The 16,903-nt window shown below is 47.7% G+C and overlaps 1 protein-coding gene across 3 annotated transcripts in view; it reads right to left on the bottom strand.

Annotated features, from left to right (window-relative positions):
* Positions 1–5,280, bottom strand: part of KLHL25 (kelch like family member 25) — a 49,586-nt gene extending 44,306 nt beyond the window's left edge. For 2 of the 3 annotated variants that reach the window (XM_024749552.1, XM_024749462.1), the window contains exon 1: positions 5,175–5,263. The gene's annotated coding sequence lies outside the window, so the exon portion shown is untranslated. Of the gene's footprint in view, positions 1–5,174 lie in introns of all 3 variants that reach the window. The other variant, XM_024749609.1, reaches the window with a different exon arrangement.
* Positions 5,281–16,903: the final 11,623 nt, after the last annotated feature.

Below are 16,903 nucleotides of genomic sequence, written 5' to 3'. Positions count from 1 at the left end.
TGCAGCCCAACCGCAGCTCTATTTATTTTATCCATCTGTGGTCTGCCTCCCCCAGTTGAATGGGGGCCCCAGGATGGTGGGGACCTTGCCTTGTTCTCTGCTGCATCGCAGATCCTGGCAGAAAAACAGATGGCAAAAAACATTCATTGGCCACGTTAGGAATTGAGACACAAACGACAGTCCATTTCCTCACGTGTCCAATGGCTCTGGCCACGCCACTCACAGCCTAGCGCTGACCCATAACCACCTGACTACTTGTCTGTCTCCCAGGCCAGAGGCCGAGCTTGCAAGTACAGACCCTCTTTGAACCTGACTTTCCCTTCCCAGTTTCTTGTCCAGGGTGAGCCATTCAGAAGGTGCTGAATAAATGTCTGTTGCCTGAATGGAGCTGTACGTCTCGCTCCCTCGGATTTCCAAAGCCGCAAATAATACAGGTGCTCACGGGTTAAGGGACTTGCTGCCCAGGGTCTCGCAAGCCCAGCTGGGATGCAGCAGAACTTGAACTCTGGATGCAGGATGCAATCGCCATGGCTTTCTAGAAAAAGAGCTCCTCCGTCTCTTGGCCCTCACTCCTGACCAGACAGATCTGACCTGGCCAACTGCAAATCTGGCAGGTAGCTCATCCTGGGGTTTGAATGAGCCAAGCCTTTCTTATCTTAATTAGGAAATTAATTCCTTTCAGCCTAGATTGATCTGTGCTCAGCCTCTCCCTGGGGGCCCAACAGGAGCAGGCAGAAAATAAGCAAGTCTGAGTCTGAGTTTCCATCCTATCCCCACTACCTACTCTGACGGGAGGGCGGCTGACAGTCCAAGGTGACTTCCTGGCAGACAGAGGTGGGTGGGGAGCGACAAAGGGGTCCTCCCTTCGGCAGCCGCCGACACAGTTCTCCCACGGCCCTGCTCAGCCCCCGCCTACCGCCTCCGCGCAGGAGGAGCCATCAGACTGGTCTTGCAGGCGCCTCCTTGGCAAAGTGCTGCGTGCAGAAGGCAGGGAGCCTGGCGTCCTCCTCTGTCCCCCTGGGCTCCCTCAAGGTCCCTCTTGCCCCCTAGGAAGTCTTTGTCCGTCTCTCCTTTCAGAGGTGGCCCTAGGCTCTATGCCCAGGGGACACTCCTCAGGCGAGGTCTCACCCCATCTGTTCCGGGCTGGGTGGGGGGTGTCAATTTAAGTGCTCCCACACCTGCTGCCCTTCACACCTGGGCCCTAAACTCCAAGGCAGTGGACAGAGGCAGGGGAGTTACTGGGGAGTTACTGGGAAAGTCTGACTCAGTTTCCACTTACCAAGAAAGGAAAGGAAATGGGGCGCCTGCCTACTACACCACTTTCATTCTACAGGTGGAAAAATGAGGGCCCAGAGACGGAAGGTGACCTGCCCAAAGGCCAACAGCACCCATCAGAGGCGGAGCTGGAGCTAGGACGCCAGATTCCTGCCTTCTAATTCAGCCCCTCTGCACTCTACCGGCCACCTCTCCCTCTTCCTGCCCAAGAGAGCTATGCAAGTAACTCAAGCCTTATAAAACTACTTAATACCAGAGGACACAAGACATTTTGAGATTTTACAGCCAGACATTTAGTAGAAGCATTGTACTGAAGAACATCCACCCATTTTACAGAAGAGCAAATCGAGGCCCATGGAGGTAAGGGGACCTACAGGAAGTTATACAGTCAGGTAGGGGCAGAGCAGGACTCCCAGACCCCCACTTAAGTGCTCTTTCTGCTGACACGGTCCAGGTGTGAGGGTTCCATCTGTGGGATAGCTGGTGAAGAGGTGCAGCTGGCCTTGGGCCTCAGTCACGCTGAAACAAGGTGGGGCCCAGAGAGCCTCATCTAAACTCTGTCCCAGAGGTGCAGGAGACCATCGTTGGGGGAGGGAATGGCTTGGGAGATTTTTATGTATTTGCAGAAAATACAGTGAAATTTCTCAACTAAGCTGGATTTCTGAGACCACAGAGCTGGCACTTTTAAAAACAGGTTAGTGAGCCACACACGCCTACCATTTTTCATCCAAAAGGTCACTGACAGGGCTGGGAAGGAAAGGTTTAGCAGTAAGAAAGAACAGCGTCTACTGGCACCAGAGGGAGGGGGCAGGGTGGGTGCAGGTGGCTGGGACCCCAGGAGAGGGCTGACCACAGACACATAAGCAACATCTGAACCCGAGTCCAGTTCAAAGAGCCCATGCTCCTCCCCCCATCCCCCAACCTGGTGCTGAAGAGACTTAATAACAGGGAACCCTCCCATTCCTGAGCCCTCTCTCTGCCCTCCATCCCACAATCCCCCCTCCATGCTCCTAACAGCTAAGGGAACTGGAGTAAGTCTGGCAAGGTGAGTGCCTGAAGGTGACAGGTATCAGCTTTAGCTACATATTAGATTGGGGTGGGAGCAGTGCTGCTCAGGGGCCAGATGGTCTAGGAAAGGGGGTGGAACCTACAGGGGATGCTGGGCTGACTTCCATCACCTGGGGACAGACCCAGATTGCTAAGGGAAAAGGCCTGCTGGGATGCTGTGAGTAAAAGCTGTGGATGCATACACTCTCCCCACCCCCGCCCCTAGCTGTCCCAACTAAGTGTTTTCTGGCTGGGAAAATGCTTCAATAGCCCTGGTTGCCTAAGGCAATTCAATTATGAAATTTACCACATCAGATGAAAAGGAGCATCTCAACCAGCCAATTCATTTGTGTCTGGCCACTCTGTTTTCTTGTGCCCTCCGTTTTCAGGCCACACCCACACTGAGGGCTGGTACCGTGGCACTTAAGGGCTCAGGCAATGGGCTGGTGTTTGGGGCTGGTGGGGTGGGGTCTCCCATGATCCCCTGAGCAGATCGGCTGTATCCAGAAGCCACCCATCTTCCTGGGGGACTCCTGGGCCAGACCACCACAGTCCCAGGTGAACCTTTCCATCAACTCCCACCTGCATGCTCTCTGCCCTCAACCTGCACCTGCCTGGAGGCTGGCAATGAAGTGGCCTCTGGGAGAAGTGTGAGTGGGTGGGGGGAGGTGGTAGCCCACCACATGCCTTTCTCATCTTTACTTAATCAAGGCATCATCTCTCCAGGAAGCCTTCACCACCCGCGCACCTCCTGTGTCCCCTCAGCTCCCCTTGCTGCCTTTGTTACTGGGGTACTGTGTACACCTCGATGTGTCAGGGCCTCTAAGCCACACGCACGCCAGCACACCTGGTCCAGGAGCTCCCCGAAGGCAGGGTCCCAATCAAGCCCCTTCAAACCATCAATCAATTAATCGGTTAATGAATGAATGAACAAACCACCACTCCCTTTGACCACCCGCCCCCAACCGTGCATCACGGTAATAGATGGGAAGAACCAAGCCTGCTGTCGCTGCAGACCAGGAAGTCCAAGGCCCGGGTAATCGTCCTCTTTCTTCCTGCTCTCCTCTCCCACACTGAGCGCCCACAGGTTTAAGATGTTATTAAGGGGCATCAGGCTGCAGAAGCCGCCTCTGAGGTGGAGTGTGCCAGTCGCCCGTGGCTCCTCTCTCTGCACCACATACACAAACCCGGCTGCAGCCTAAGCCCCGGGAGGAAGGTCTCTACCATTTCTCTCTACCTTCCTTTGAGTAACCTGCATGGAGTCACTTCCTGACAAAGGGAATGGCTCAAGACGGAGATAGCTGCCGGGCACAGAAGACTGATTCCGTCATCCTCCAAAGGCACGGCTTGGGGACTCAAGGACCCCGTGTTAGAAGGACACCAAACCTGCCCCTGGTGGGGTGGACCTTGGGTCCTACTCCTCCCCAGTCCACAAATGCAAGTCTTCACCAACACCCCCTTAGTAATACTAACAGCACACCTGGGCTCAAAGAGCATCGGTCCCACCTGTGAATGGGCAGACTGAGGCCCAAGGTCCCAAAGGGCCTGAACCAAGTCAGAGTCACCAGAGTCTGGCCTGTGATCAGACTGTGGGGTTCCTGCCTCCTCTCCCCCTGGCAACTTCCCTCCCTCAGTCACGCCGCCAGAACCAGAGTGAATGAAACCAAAAGGCCCAGACACCTGGCCTTCTCTGCCCTGACTCACCAGGGAGGGCCAAAGCTCAGGGAGCCTTCCCCCTGCCCAAAGCAACCCAGCAGGACCAAGAGTGGCTGCGTTAAACCTGCGGGGGACCTGGGTCGCCCCCACCCCACCCCCTTTGTTAAGATCTCTATAAAGATTTCTCTGCTCAAAGACAGTGGAAATGAACTTTGGGCTCTTTGAAGCACCAGCACAAAAATGTCTGGTGCCCCTGGGGGCACAGAGTCCCAACCAGAAAGCTTCTCAAGCAACCATGAGGGAGAAAAGGAGTAGGGGGCGTGCCCAAGTGCTGCGGGGTCCCGGAGCCAGGGCAAGATGGGGTGAACAGGACAGCCAGGGCCAGAGAAGGCTTGCTCTGGACCTGCTAGGGTGGCGGCCACCCTGGGGGGCAGGTGGGCAGGGCTTAGGACGGGTGACCATTCCTCTGCTGCTCCACAGCTCTCTAAACAGAGACGAGGGGCCCTGTCAGGTGGGACGTAAACGGCCGGGGCACAGGAGACTCCGGGCCGGGCTCGCGTGGACGACCTTTCCCTTGGTTAAAACCCTCGCCCCTCGCTCTGCACGAGGCAGGCAGCCATCTGGCCCTCGGCGTCAAGTGCGCGGGGACTTCGCCCGGCCCGCGGCGCAAAGGCGGACTGCTCACATCCTCAAAGACAGGCAGCCTCCACTTTCCAGGATCGATAGTAATTTTTTAAAAAGAGAGTCTGCGGACTCAATGAATCAAGCACTCCCAGGGGAAAGAGTTGCAGCTCCCGCGCGCAACATCCATTTGCAAAACAATTCATTCTCTCGCTCAGAGCTTTCAGCAAATACCCTCGCCGGATCCCCCGGCACTCGCGAGGAGGGAGGAACGGGGTTGGGGAGGAGACGGCTCTCTACAGACCTCCACTCCCCACCATTGTCCCCGACTCCAGCCCTCCGAGACCCCGAGGTGGCCGAGGCGGTTCCAGACACTCGACCCCGTTGTGCTGCTCGCGGGGCACGCGGTCCAGCGAGGCTCACTCTGCCGGGGGCTCCCACGGCGGGGCGCGCGGGACCCGGCGCTCCCGATCCCGGCACGGGGTGAGGGGTGGTGACAAGTGCCAAAGCCGGCGGCCGGGCGCGCGGCTAGACCGGCCCGAGGACGGCGCCCCCAGCCCAGCCCGGGTACTCACCACTCGGGGCGTCGCCACCCGCCGCGCTCAGAGGCCCCTAGCCGCCCGCGCAAGGCTCCGCAGCCCTCGCCGCCGCTGCTCCCCTCCCCCAGCTCGCAAAAGCCGCTGAGCGCGTTGCTACTGAGGTACAGCCGGGGCGCCGCCAACAAACTAGTTTCTCCGGCCTTCCCGCCCCGCCTCCCGGCCTGAAGCCAATCAGAGGCGGCGCCTCTGTGACGGATGGGCATCCGAACCCGTAGTTAAGCGAGCAAGAGGAGAAAGGGGTGGGCGCTGGGCTTCCACAGCACCGCGAGTTGGTGGGGGGGGTAGGGAGAGAAAAAGGACTTCGACCAGATTCTTAAAGGGGCAGGCCCCTGCCCGCCCCCGCGGCCGAAGTTTGCGAACAAAACCCGACTGTGTTCCAGAGCTTTCCGAAGGAGGGAGCTCTGTAGATTGCAAATGCGTCTTCTGTACCTGGTCTGCGGAGACACACCTTTCACCTAGTTGTGAAAGTTAAGGAAACCGTTTCTTTTTATTTTGAGCTCGTTTCAGTGTTTGGGATTTTCTTCAGCCACTGAACCCCATCTGTGCTTGGAATATGTATTTAGCTCTCCTACCAGTGTCATTTCTCACTAAGTTCCTTTGTAAGCCGACCTTCAAATATTCATTCATTCATTCATCCATTCATTAATTCACTCCACAAATATTTGCTGGATGCCTGAGCGATGGGCTAGTCTCAGAGTGGGGAAAATTATCTATAATTTCTCCTTCTTGCTTTCTGAGTTTGCATCTCATTCCACCACTTCAGGTTGCTGTATATCTAACTTCATCTGTAACGTGGCAGGTAAAAAGTCCTCATCGGATTATCTGAGGGATTAAAGGAGACAAACTCCTATGACAAAGTAAGTGTGCAACAAATGTCCTTTCTTTCCTCCCTCCCGCTGAAAATGGATAATTCAGGTAGGATACAAAAAGGATGCAAAAAGCCCTGGTAAAGTACAGAAAATGATAAGTGTTGTAAGAGCCAAGCATGGGGTGGGGAGAATTCCCAGGAAGCACAGTTCACACTGATGGGAGGTGCAAGGAAGTTTATTGGGGAGGTGATTCGACTGCCCAAAAGATTTGGATGAGGTGTAGGATTTTGACTGGTGGAAACTGGAAAGGAGAGCCCATGGGTAGGAAGCTGTTTAGATTGGACAGAAGAGATTCCAGGCTTAAAAGTCTGTAAGATGACAGGGAAGACACTAGGCATTTTGGGGAGAAACAGCATGGTACAGAGGAAAGGGTTTGAATCCCAGCTCTACCCCTCAAGAGCTGTTTAGGACTGGAGGCAGAGTGCTCAGGCTCTCTGGGTGTTGGATTCTTACTGGTGAAAGGAAGATTCTAGAACCTATTTTGCAGGGTTATTGTAAAGATTAGATAAGAGCACACATGTAATGGGCCTGGTACCTAATAAGTGCTCAATATAGATCTGTGTCTCCATTTGGCCTAGATCTGGAGATGGGTAAGACACGAAGTTTCTGTTAGTCAAGAGCAGTCTTGGCCAGAGGTAAGAAGCTAGCCAAGTGTGCTGCTAAGGTGCCTTCCAAGGGGAAAAGGGGGCATCAAAATAATTGGTCCATTAAAGAAATGACATAGATCACATTTGTAATTTTAGCCTCCTGCCAATTTTCTAGAGCTTGAGTATTTATATAATTGTCAGTTGGATGAAGCTCCACATACCAAATTGATTCTTAGCAAGTTCATAACCATTGCTTATTATTCCATTGAGACTCTCTGTGAAATTATAAATGCCAACCATCTAAAATCTGGTCCACATTATCATTTTTTCCCCTCCTCAACTCCAAGCTTAAATTAGGTACTGGAATAAATTAAAATTAAATGTAGGCAAGGGAACAAAATCAGACCAAGAACACTTGTTGAGTCATTGAATTTAGATATGATTTGAAAGGAATGGAGAGGACGGAGCTTGCGTTGCCATCTGTCTCAGTTCTCGCTGTAGACCCTGGAGCACAACCACCATCATAGCCCCTACCAGCCAATGCTGTAATGACCCATGTACCTGTTAACCCTCCCCACCACACAGGGAGTCCTGGGAGGGCACAGACCATGACAAGCTGTGTAGGCAACTTGGTTCCTCACACAAGTTGTGCACACAGTTTTGAAAACCTATGAATAAATCTCAGCTCAGTTAGAATCAGATTTTGCAAAATTATGGCAGAGAACCTAAAATAACTGTGAATTTTAAAAAGACAGAAGTTTGTTTCTTGCTCATGAAAAATAAATCTAAAGTTAAGTAATCTATGACTAGTTGGCAGCTCCACAGTTTTAAAGAGCATGGGCTCCTGTACTTCCATTCTGCCATCCTTAATGCTTGGTTTCCTTTTGCTGATGCCTCATGATTCAAGATGGCTGCTGGAGCTCCAACTATAACATCTATCTTTCATACAGCAGGAAGGAATAAGAGTAGAAGAGCAGATGTGTGCCTCCCAACCATGTTAGCTGCATTGAAGCAAGCTGCAAAAGTCCCACATGATACTTCCATTTATATCTTATGTAGACGTTTATATGAGTACATTGCCTCTCCAAACAGAGTCAGGTTTCTTTTATCAAGAAAGAAGGGAAGAAATTCCTGGTGTCAACGAACAGTCTTGGCCCACACCTTTTTCTCCCCTCCTGGCATTGCCATCTGTCCCGTATTTCAGTAGTTCAGAATCTAAGGTCTTAGAAATTCTGAGGTGATGTTCAGAATTCAATACATATTTCTTAATAGATGATTGAATTCTTGGTTCTTCTACCTCTCTGGATGTTCCTTTCCAGTCTCCTCTGTTGATTTCTCCTCACTTCCCAGATTTCCAAATATTGGAGTGCCTGGGAAGTGAGTGCAGATAAAAAAAAAACCTCTTCCCTCTGTACACTCAGATCTAGGTGATTTCATCCAGGCCCATGCCTTATGCTCAGATAAACATAAGACAGCTCCCATATCTGTACTCCCACCAAAATTCTCCAGGAACTTCAGGCCCAGAGGTGCATCTGCTTACTCGACACCTCGGCTTGGATGTCTAGGGACACCTCCTCACCTTAGCACGCCTCCATTGAGCTCCCGCTGCACTACTTTGCAAAAGACATCCTGCTCCTTCAGTGGGCTTCCCTATCTCAGGAAAGGACAACTCAATCTTTTGCTCAAATAAAAAATCTTGGCACCATTCTGTTTTACCCTACCTCCAATCCATGTCCAGTCCGAGCACTTCATACCACTGTATTGCCACCACCAAGCTGGTCCAAACCACCATCATCTCTCCTCCCCTGGGCCATCTCAGCAGCCTCCTGAAGCATTTCCCATCTCTGCTGCCTAGAGTCCAGTCTCAAAAGCAGCCAGAGGGGACTTTTTATAATATAATCTGACTGTGTCCATTGTCCCTGCAAAATCCTCCAATGGCTCCCATCTCACACAGAATGAAGGCCAAATTCTTCACATTGGCCAACAGGCTTGACCCCATCTGGCCTGGACCACCCCTCACACTTTATCTTCCACTGCCCTGCCCCTCACTCACTCTGCTCCAGGCCCACTGACCCCCTATTTTTCTTTATAAATTTATTTATTTTCTTTATTTACTTTTGGCTGTGTTGGGTCTTTGTTGCTGCATGCGGGCTTCCCTGGTGGCACAGTGGTTAAGAATCTGCCTGCCAATGCAGGAGACACAGGTTCTAGCCCTGGCCCAGGAAGATCCCACATACCATAGAGCAACTAAGCCCGTGTGCCACAACTACTGAGCCTGCGCACCTAGAGCCCGCGCTCCGCAACAAGAGAAGCCCCCTTCAAACAAGCCAAACCCACTCCCACTGCGGAGGCCTTTGCTGACTCTAGCCAGGAAGCTCTTCCCCGGATGTCCACGTGGTTCTCTCCTGGCTTCCTCAAGTTTCTGCTCAGATGCTACCTTCCCTAAGCCCTCGCTGACCACCTGCTTCAAAGTAACCACGTTCCCCGTGGTGGCAACCCCTAGCCCTCTCTATCTCCAAAGCACTTACTTCCACCTGAAGTTACGTATATATTATATACAGAGTGAGAGAGAGCTTGACAGAGAAGCAGCCTTGACATCTGGGAGCTGGCCCTGCCCGCACAGCTAGGCTTTGCTCTTCGCCCGTTGAATGGAAACAATTTAGTAGGATGTCACCATCAGACAAGGTCCCTCTGTGACCACGATGTGTCAAGACAAAAACAAGATCACTCCGTTATCACGTCTGAACACAGCAAAACATGAGAATTGTCCAAGCCACAAAATACCCAAATCTGTGTCTCCTGGGTAATAGGAGTGACTGCTGTTTCTTCATTAAATACAGCTTTGACCTCCATCTGGTCTCCCTCCTTTTACATGAGATTTACTAAGATACCCTATCATAGACTCATCATTGCTTTCTGGCAGCACCCAATCCAGGTCAAAGCCCCACTTTCTTAGGCCCTGTCCCACACCACCCAGCCAAATTCCAAATCCTGTTCTACCTTCTTCCTAACACCCTTGTGCTGAGGTGCCCTCGGTTCCCCTATGGTGTGTGGGCTCCTTTGTTGCAACAAGTAATAAACCCAACTTGTTCATCTATAGGTATTCCTGGTTGACAGTACAAATACACAAATATTGGCAGTACAAACACACACACACACACACACACACACACACATACTTTATTTGGTGTGGGAGGATCTGATTGGCTGCCTGCTCTCCCAGGATGTAAGTTCCACGAGAACAAGGGTTTGTATTCACTGCTCCATTTCCAGACGTAGAACAGTGCCTGGCTCATAGGAGACTCTCCATACATATGTATTCAATCAATTCAGAATGAATTGCAGGTAGTTTTAGGGGCAGTATTAGCCACCATGAAGTCAGTAGTTTCTGATCTCAGTGTTGGATAAATTCAATCAAATCTTCCATTTTTGGTCAAGCTCCCCCAAAATGGCGGGTCAAGTGGGGCCCGCCCAGGGCAAGGCTGTGGCAGGAGATGGCTTTGTCAGCTTTGATTCCCAAGGGAGAGGCTGGGAGGCGATGACTGCCCTTCTGAGGGAGCAGCTGGGATCAAGGTCACTGGTGAGTCATCACTTCAGCTATGGGTGCACAAAGGAGAAGGGCAGGGCTGTGGCAGGCAGGGACAGAAGCTGTGGGAGACGGACGGTGTCCTGCCCTCACCTGGTGGCAGTGTGGGCACTGCATGAGGAAGAAGCTTTCCGGACTTGCTGTTCCTTCTACCCCAAGATGCTGCAGCCACTTGCCGAGCTCCATTGGGCAGCACCCATGAAGCCCCTTCCCCAAAGGCACTCTCCCCACACTGCCAGAAACGCCACCATTAGCTCTTTACTCAATACAGGGGGACACTCATGCTTCCGTACCAAGCAGTGCATCCTGGCGGCGTGGGAAGGACAAAGAGGGTAATGGCTTTGGTTGGGCATGTGCAGAGCTGTCAGGGAGGACGTTCAGACATCCGGGGCCCAGCAGTGGCGGAGCTGGACCAAGAGGGGCGGGAATGAGCTACAGGAAGGAAGCTAAGAGAACATCACAGAACAAATGCCTCCTTTGAGAAATGTTGCCCGGGGCCTGCCCTACTCCCTTGCTTCCCACAAACCAGAGACAAAACACAGTACGGAACAATGGTTCATAAACAACTGTTGAAGATGCAAAACAGTGTGGAGAGTGTTCAGAATCTTTGGGGCCCGAATTGGGAGAAATCAGAAAGGACACGTGTCCATGCGTGGATGTAAATGAAGATGCCCTGGGAGGACATGGGGAAAATGAGCCCAGTGGTCCCCTGTGGGTGAGGACGGAGATGGGGATGATGCAGGGCAGAGATGGAGAGAGTGCTGGATAGTTAGAGTTTGATTTCTGAGCTGTGGGAATCTATCGCTTACCTCCCAAAAAGAAAAAAAAAATCATTTAAAAACCAGTCAGACCCCATGGGGTGAACAGGAATCCACACCTGTCTCCCACTGTCTCCGGACCAATTTCCACAATGCAAGTGGTATAGGAAAAGCTAGCACCCTTCATCACTAGGCTGTAGTCACCAGCCCAGCATCTGGAGCAGCTGAAGGAAGAGCTGCTTCACGCTGGAGCAGGTGCTGCAGGAGCTGCAGGCTGGGCTGCTGCCCCGCATCAGCATGAGAGCCGGCAGATCGGTGACTTCACATTTGAGTTGAGACAGTCCCAGAGCCCTGCACCAAACTTCCTAGAGTTAAAAAAAAAAAAAAAAGGCAGCTGCTTTACTTCTGTTTTCCAAATCTTATGCAAAATGTCTCTATGGCTCACCCTAACAAGAAGCAAGGAAGAAAATTCTGGAAAATAGAAACCTAAGTAGACACAGTTCAAATCCACCACAAGGTTTTAGCATCTCCTCAAAAAGCTCTTCTCCACCATCTAATCCCTGGTTAAGGTCCCTGTATCATCCTTATTCCTACATCATCTCCCCCAGTCCTCTGTTTGTTTCTTCCACTACATTTATTAAAACTTTTAATTATTGTTCTGCATGTTGATTGGCTTAATGGTTTATCATGTGTTTCCTTACTACTTGTCTATCAGCTCCCTGAAAGCAAGGACTGTGTGTTATTTACTTCTGAATTTTCAGGACCTAATGATGATGATGATAAACATAATAAAGGCAGTTACTTATATAGCTCAAAAAAAAAAAAAACAGAGGGGACTTCCCTGGTAGTGCAGTGGTTAAGAATCCGCCTGCCAATGCAGGGGACACGGGTTCCATCCCTGGTCCAGGAAGACCCCACAAGCCGCAGAGCAACGAAGCCCGTGCACCACAACTACTGAAGCCTGTGCGCACTAGGACCTGCATGCCGCAACTACTGAGCCCATGTGCTGCAACTACTGAAGCCCGTGCACCTAGAGCCCGTACTCCGCCACAGGAGAAGCCACCACAGTGAGAACCCCGTGCACCACAACAAAGAGTAGCCCCTACTTGCCGCAACTAGAGAAAGCCAGAGTGCAGCAACGAAGACCCAACACAGCCAAAAAACAAAAACAAAACCAGTCAGAAGCTTCAAAATGAAATGAAAGCCCTGTATTTCTATGCACAGATTAGGATGGGAGAAGAGGGAGGATAATAAAGATTTGTACTCTAGGTACATAGTCTGGAATTTTAGAAAAATATATTCAGGTTTTCTTTGTATAATAAAAAATCATGTTTAACAGAAAGGGAGGAAAAAAAGAAGGGAGGGAGGGAGGGACAGAGGGAAGAAAAAAGGGCATTTGGAGACAGCACAACCACCTGGGTTTGTATCCTGGCTCTGCCACTTACTGTGTGATCATGAGCGGGATATTTTGCCTCATCTGAGCCTCAGTTTCTTTATCAGTAAAGTGGGGATACTGCTGCTGCTACTACTGGTACTGCTACTACTAGTTCCTACTACATAGGGTTCTTGAAAAGATGAAATTAAGAAAAAAAATCTGTGAGGAGCACTTAGCCCAGAGCCTTGGACCTAATAAACCCTAAAATATTAGCAGCTGCAAGTACGACCAGGTGTTTGTCAAGCGCCAAGGGATGTCCCTGGGTCACTTACCCTAAGTGTTCAATTAATTGTAATTATTATTTGGGAATTCCATAACTTTACGGGTGGTCTCTGGTGACTCCCCAGCTAGAGAGGCAGGAGCTCTGTACCTCTCGCTTGCCACCCCTGAAAATCTGTCCCAGTTAGGGGTCTGATCCCTTCGGGTTTTGTGGGCAGGGGCCTTCACCCCTCAGGCCCTCACCCGAGTATCCCTGAAAGCAGTGGGGGCCATGACCAGGGCAGGACTGGAGGATTCCTGAGCCTGGCTCCTGAACAGCTTCTCCAGGAAAATAGACAGTGTGCCCTGTGGGATTTTATTCCATGCTCAGATGAGTCCATGCCTAGCCAAGTGGGAGTGGTCTCTATAAGTTGTTTAAAGGCTACAGGCTTTGTTCATTGACGTGCTGATTTTAAAAAATGTTGATTGAATGCCCAGCACATTCTAGAACAATGCTGGGAGCTGAGTAGATCTGGAGGGAGATGGGGCACAGTGGTGAATAAATCATAGTCCTTGGGGTGAGGAAAATTCAACATGGGTAGAGAAAGCTTCCCAAGGTATAAATAAAGAGCTGGCATGGAAAAACTGCAGAGACAGATTTCAGAAAAGAAGAGGAGCCCCGGGAGGATTATGGCGTTTAGTGGGGAGGACAGGGAGAAGGGATATGGGTGGTGTGGGGAGACGAGAAAAGACCAGAAGGTAGGGAAGAGAGTGACTAACTCTCGCTTAGCTGTCCTGCCAACTGTTCGCCTACAGAGCCTACCCAGGCCCACAGAATAATGAAAACTCAAGACAGGAAAAACCAGGCATGGGAGTGGATAAACTGTTAATGTGTATTCACACAAAGGGCTACTGCACAGCAGTTAAAAGCAATGAGGTCTCTTTATGTGTCAACATGTATACACCTGGAGAAGATGATGTTGAGTGAGGAAAGCAATTTGCAAATGGATAAATAGGGTACAATCACGTTTATGTATATTATAAAATCTTCCAAAGCAATGCTATAAAGTATATATAGTGTTTGCACATAGTTGTTTATATTATGTAAATATAAAAATACCTTGTATGCATAGACACACACAATATGCTTTGGGATAACAAAATATTTTGAGAACTTCAATGCCATTGAAGATTTTCTGGGAAAATATAGGTTATTGAAACTACCTCAAAGAGGTGTAGGAACCATGAAGGGCTCAATGACAATAAAAGGAGTTTAAAAAGTTATTAAAAAGGATCAATCCACCAGAAAGATAGAATGACTTTAAATATGTATAGACCAAACAAGAGACCCTCAAGATAGGTGAAGTAAAAACTGATAGAGCTGAAAGGAGAAACAGACAAATGCACAGTTATAGTTGGGGACTTCAGCACTCCCCTCTCAGCAACTTATAGAACTACTAGAGTTCTGGTCAGCCTCTAAAATCAGAGATATAGGAGACCTGAACAGGATAATCAATCATCAGGCTCTAATTCATATTTATAAAACATCACACCCAACAACAAAATATAAATTATTTTTCAAGTGCCCATGAAACATTCACCAAGATAGATTATCTCTTAGGCCATAAAATAAACCTCAACAAATTTTTTAAAAAATGAAATCAATTAAAAAAATAGATAAATAAAATGAAATCATACAATGTTCTCTGACCATAATGGAATCAAACGAGGAATCAATAACAGAAAGACAATTAGAAAATTTCTAAACATGTAGGAATTAAACAACTCAGTTCCAAAAAACAATGGGTCAAAAAAGAAGTCTCAAAGAAAATAGAATACACACACACACACACACAATCGATTTCCATAAGACATCTTTTAAGACATCTTTTCAATGTTAAAAGCCACAGAAGTCCAATTCCCTGTAAAAGTGTTGTAAGCAGAGAACCCAAGGTCTTGGTAAGAAGCTTTTTGGCATAATGAAAAGAGGATTGATTTGATGTGCACCAGTTAGTAAATGCCCCATATTTTCTCCCTCACAGGAGCAGAGCAGATCTTCAGGAAATGCACACATGGCTGGACTGACAGCATCTGCTACACCCCCTTCTTCCCACATAATTTCTTACTGACTTTCCTCCAAGGTTATCACGGTATCTTTGAATTGTTTCCAGATGCACACTTGACTTTGAGAGCGTTTCTACTTTTTGTTTGTTTGTTTTTTCTTTTTTACACCGGACATGGCTGAGAACTGTTTGTAAACTGAAGTTCTTCATGGCATCATTTGCATAAGAGTGAATCACGGACAATGAATAAAGTACACTTCTGACAATTACTTGTTATAGAACTGAATGAAAACAAAAAGTACAACGTATCAAAATATGTCGGGATGATGCAAAAGTGGTGCTGAGAGGGACATTGATAGCGCTGAATGCTTATATTAGAAATGAGGAAAAGTCTCAAGTTAAAAACCTGAGTTGCTACCTCAAGAGATTAGAAAAAGAAAAGCAAAATAAACCCAAAGCAAGAAGAAGGAAGGAAGGAATAAAGACAAAAGCAGAAATCAATGAAATGGAAAATAGGAAACAATAGAGGAAATCAATGAAACAAAAATCTGGTTCTTGGGTGGAAAAATCAATAAAATCGATAAGCCTGTAGGAAAACCGATGAAGCAGAAAGAGAGAAGACATAAATTACCAATAATAAGAATGAAATAGGGGACATCACTACAGGTTCTGTCAATCTTAACATTCAACAGAGTATCAAACTTTTTCCCCCCTTTTTGTTAAAAAAATAAAGGATGAGTTTCCAAAACTCAGTGTGGAGTGTTACAGAAATAATTAAAAGAAAGAAATGATAATCACAGAAGTTATAATTCTTGTTTGAGGCTCCATAATAATAATAACTTTTAAAAAAATCACTGATACCATGCTTACAGGGTACACACCTTGGTGTGCCTGTGAGCAGAAGTTTTAATTTTTAATACCAAACAATTCCAAGATAAAAACAATTTTGAATTATGGCAGTGCCATATAATACAAGGTGCTTGTTGGCATATGTCATCTTTAAACTGCATTCCACAATCTATAATTCTTTTGTAACATACAATAGAGTAGCAAACTCTTTCTTTCTCTTTTTTTAAAAACAAGGGACACTGTAGATCTTTTACTTTGAGGATAATAAGGTTATACTATGAACAACTTTACAGTGATAAATTTGACAACTTAGAAGAAATGGACCATTTCCTCAAAAAAACCAAACTACTCAACCAAGATGAAATAGACAATTTGACTAGTCTTGTAGCCACTAGAGTAGCCACTACAGTAACGGAATTAGAAATTTCAAAACTCCTTAAAAAGAAATCTCCAGCCTCAGATAGATTCACTGGAGAATTCGACCAAACATTTAAAGAAGAATTAATACCAATTCTACATAATTTCTTCAGAAAACAGACAAGAAGGAAGCACTTCCCTATTTGTTTTATGAAGTTAGTATTACGCTGATACCAAAAACAGTACCAAAAATGGAAACTATAGACCAGTATCTCTCATGAACTCAGACACAAAACTCTTCAACAAAATACTAGCAAGTAGAATTTAGCAAAATGTGAAAAGAATTATGTACCAGGACCAAATGGGATTCATTCCAGGTATGCAAGGCTGGTTCAACATTCAAAATCAATCAATGAAATCCACTATATCAACAAGCTAAAAAACAAAAATCATATGATTATAGCAATTGACATAAAAAGCATTTGACAAAATCCAACACCCATCTGTGATCAAAACTTTCAGCAAGTTCAGGATAGAGGGGAAGTACTACAACTTGATAAACAGCATCTATGAAAATCCTACAGCTAACTTTAAACTTAATCGTGAAAGACTGGCTGCTTTCCCTCTAAAATCAGAAACTAAGCACGGATGTCCACTTTCACCACTCTTACTCAGCATGGTACTGAGTTTGTGGTAGCCACTCCACAAATCTAAGAAAAAATAGATAAAAGTCATACAGATTAGGAAGGAAGAAATAAAACTACCTTTATTTGTAGATGTCATGATTGTCTGCATAGAAAATTCCACCCCCCCTCCCCCATTACAAACCCTCTGAGAACTAATAAGGATGTTTTCCGAGGATAAGAGATCATTCATAATAATCAGTTGCATTTCTATATCATAACAATGAACATGCAAAATGGAATGGAACATGATACCATTCACAGTCACTCTAATGAAAATGAAATACTTCGCTTATACACTTAACCAAACGTACAGGATC

The sequence above is a fragment of the Neophocaena asiaeorientalis genome, unplaced genomic scaffold (genome assembly GCF_003031525.2).
Source record: "Neophocaena asiaeorientalis asiaeorientalis breed wild unplaced genomic scaffold, Neophocaena_asiaeorientalis_V1.1 scaffold201, whole genome shotgun sequence".
Classification (NCBI taxonomy): domain Eukaryota; kingdom Metazoa; phylum Chordata; class Mammalia; order Artiodactyla; family Phocoenidae; genus Neophocaena; species Neophocaena asiaeorientalis.
This window is presented reverse-complemented; position numbering and strand designations above follow the sequence as displayed.